Genomic DNA, 4,014 nt, shown 5'->3' on the forward strand with positions numbered 1-4,014 from the left:
CTTTTCTTTCGGTGTCCAAAGGTATTTGGGATGTCGTGAACCACGAACTAGACCCTTTGCGGTTGTTTCGTATTCGATGCTATCGCATGCTGTCAAAGTGGATACAAGCTGGCAGAAAAAAAGGGAACGAAGTGACCGTAGCCTAGAAATACGGATAACCGAAATGATGAGAACCACACAAATCACGCACTCGAAATCGACGACGTTAAACCGGTAAGAGATAGCACTCGCGTGACGATTCCCCTTTCGAGTTTGGAGCACAGAGTAGCTTTCCAGGCGAGAGGCGTATCTTTCGGGATGACACTCGCGCGCGCCTCATTTCCATGCCATTACACGTTACCACTAAAATACGCATATGCATATACGTACAAAGAACGCTCACCCACATCCACGTCATATCGTATAACCACCCACGCGAATGTACAAGATATTCGCCATTATACGTGTACGTACACTCCTGTATCCGAGTATGTGTACACGCTTCGCACCCATACAGCCAGTTCGTGAGTATATTCTCGTACAAAGTAACGTGTAGCGTCAATGCACTGACCAGCGGCCAATCACCACCGATCCCATTCTTATCGGACAACACGGACGACCGCTTTCGTACGACGAACTCCTGACATCGGCGAGGTTTGCGCGCGCGCGCGCGCAAGCCCGCTACACACGCAAAACCACATACACGTGTCAGAAATAATTGTAATTGTATATACGCATAAACGCGTAGTACACAACCGTACGTACTAAACGCATGCACGCACCACCGCAGACATGCGCGCGCGCACACAAGCACGCATGCACGCACGCAATACACTGCGAGTGAACAAGAAGGCGGAACCGCACCACCGACGCACACTGGATATGTCGTTCTTCTAGTACACTTTCATCCTCTTTCGGAACGGGTACTGCTACTCCAATTTTTTCATCGATCCAAACCGCGCGTCCTCATTGCCACTGACGTGCATACACGAACACTTGATTTCAATACGAACTTCGTGTTCGTTCGACTTTTCTATTCTCTCGAGTCGATATTCGTACGATCGGTTCCGATTCTTCGAAGAACGGGGTTCTTTTCGGAATCGATCTCAGTGCGATCCACCGTTGAGCTGTACACACCTTCTGCCGTCTTCAATGGGATAGTATTCGTTCTATCCGATACGGCGTGTGCCATTTTACACAAACGAATATACTTGGATTGTGAATAAGGAAACTATACGCGCGTGTGCAGTGTAATCGTGAGAAAGGAAAAAAGTCAAATTGTAGGCAGGCACAAAACTTCAAACCACTAAACACAACAACCGCGACGATTGGAGTCACGACTGATCACAACTGGTCACGACGACGACTAACGACGACGACTGACGACGACGACACGGCTAAGCGACTAAGCCACACACCACAAGGGTGCAGCGAGCAGCAGCGAGCAGCAGCGAGCAGCGAGTTCTTCCGTAACACCACGCGGCCATTCGGTTCTGTTCGTGTATTCTCGTTCTATCTCGGATCTGCTTCGGCTCTTAGCTCTCGCCTCTCGGTGATTCTCGGTAATTTTCGGTAATTTTCGGTCGTCGTCGATTCGTACGAATAAAGTCTCTCGTAACGCGACCGCGTATACATATGCATAGGTACGTGCGCCTCTCCGCTTTACGATATTACCGATTTCAACTGCACTCACCTGGATTTATACGTAGATACGACGATGTACCTATATGCAGTACTAATTATCTATAGCAACACTTGATATCAATACCGTTCTAAACTTTATAGTCTTTGAATTTATTTCTATTGTTATTGATATAAAATTTCACCTGGAAATTGTACGAATACCTCGACACAGCTCGTTAGAGATCTTTGACAACTCTTATCTCGTCCGTAGATCCGTTGATTCCATGAATGCGTCCATGCGCGAAACTTTGTTCCGAAAGAATGTCCTCTGAATCATGCATCAGAATGAATGTCTACGTATTTAACGTACGGTCCCACGTTGTCAGATCAGATGTTATTCAATGAGTGTAACAGCTGGTTCGATGTTGTGTACATGTACAATGTACACTGTACACTGTACGTGTATATGCAGTATGTGTAATGACATACATATGGAATTGATACAACTACTTATGGTGAAACGTATCTGCATTATACTACAAGTGTGATCTATAAGAATGAGTTACTTTTTATACTATGCGAAATATGTTTAATTATTATTCTATAGATTGCTGTGTCAGCATAAATATAGGTATGCCGTATGTAAGCATGTTTTTTTTATAATTTAGGAAAGGTACCTGTGTTTATAATTATTTAAATCAACTATAGTTCCGCGTATGCATCGAAAAGAGGAGCAAGTAATGTTGTAAGTATGCCATTTGAGAGTGAGACCATACGCATTTGTGTTGGTATAGGTATACATACATGATGTACATATATATGTATACTACGTACATACATAAAAACTAACAAAAGCACAGCTGATGGTTGAAGGAGGAGTCAGTAGGACCAGGCGGAGAAGTGAAGACGGTTGCGGGGAAACTTTCGGCCGTTGGTTGCCTGAAGTCCACCCGCTCAATGGGGTGCTCATTCTGTATGGAGTAAACATATTTCTCTATAGCTAGCGGGTTAACCTGCTGTGCAATGGCCGCCTACGAATCTGAGAGCCTCTGAGATCCAGCATTTCGTAAATACAGAGAGAAAACATGGAGAAAACAGCCGATGGCGCTCTATTCTCCTACCTTTGCCCGAGCATGCGCACTAAAGCCATCGGCTGTGCTTAGCGTAGCTTGTACCACCTTGATCGCTAAACCTAACAACAAAATTTCTTTGTTTTCCAATAGATTTTTATTCAGCCTTTACCCCTGAATCGATGATGTACACCCAAATATACATATATTCTAACAGAATTTCGGTCAGAATATTTTTCATTGATACAAAATTGAAATTGCCGGAAAGAAATCATGCATTGTGTATCGTTAAAAGGTGTCTAACATTACCTATCGTCATAAAGATCTAATGAAGTGTAAGTAAATATGCCTGTTGATTTACTAGGTACATATGTATAGTGAACGCATCGGACAGTGACGATGCGCGGCGCCACGCTTTATTAGCAGCAGCCTGCCTGCCTGCTACCAGCAGGAACCGTATACATACAATATTACATATACATACGTACGTTATGTATGTGTAGGTACACATACACATATATGTACACGTGTGTATACTGTGTTCCAGCAGTGTCACGTTCAATCTCGTTTGCTCCTACTCTATTCACTCGCTTTTCATTTCTACGTACACATTCGGTTTAATTAACAGTTTAACCGGGGAAGAGTGTACTGTAGTAATACCACTGACTTGTCAAGAGTGCATACATTGATATCTAGTACATGTACATATGTACATGCATTAATCCGTAACACAAATTAAATTTGATGGAAATAATGCCAAATCAGAAACTACGTTGGAGTCAATTTGAAGAATACGAATGAGACGATAATGGTATACATGCACAGCGAGTATACTGTGAATACATAAAGGAGAGAAGCTACAACTACCTACAATTGTTAATACCGGAAATTAATTGACCGGTCAAACAATCGTAAACTTCCTTTCATAAATAACCGGAACCAAAGACGGACGTACACTACGTAGTAACGCATCAATTTAGGACAAAAGTACTTGTTCCAGAAGTGCAATCAACTGGTAACCATCGTGTCGAAAAATGAATTATGAATTCTGTTGATTTGTTATTTTTACGATTTTGCCATTTACCATCATATTATATGTATGATAGTTGATGTTTCAGTAAATTTCTCACAACTGATGAATCAGTTTTACGATCGCGATATTTGCAACGCGATGTTCTTTCTTTCCTTGGAAAGGCTCTCGATTTCTCACCATTAATGTTTTCAATGAAATAACTTGTGAACTCGGGGAAACGGACATACGATCATATATATAAGCATAAGCAATTTAGATTTACAACATATTTATGTTACCATGTAAAGCAGCTAGGGCCGTTCCTGGCGG

Source organism: Dufourea novaeangliae, unplaced genomic scaffold, assembly GCF_001272555.1.
Source record: "Dufourea novaeangliae isolate 0120121106 unplaced genomic scaffold, ASM127255v1 scaffold81, whole genome shotgun sequence".
NCBI lineage: Eukaryota > Metazoa > Arthropoda > Insecta > Hymenoptera > Halictidae > Dufourea > Dufourea novaeangliae.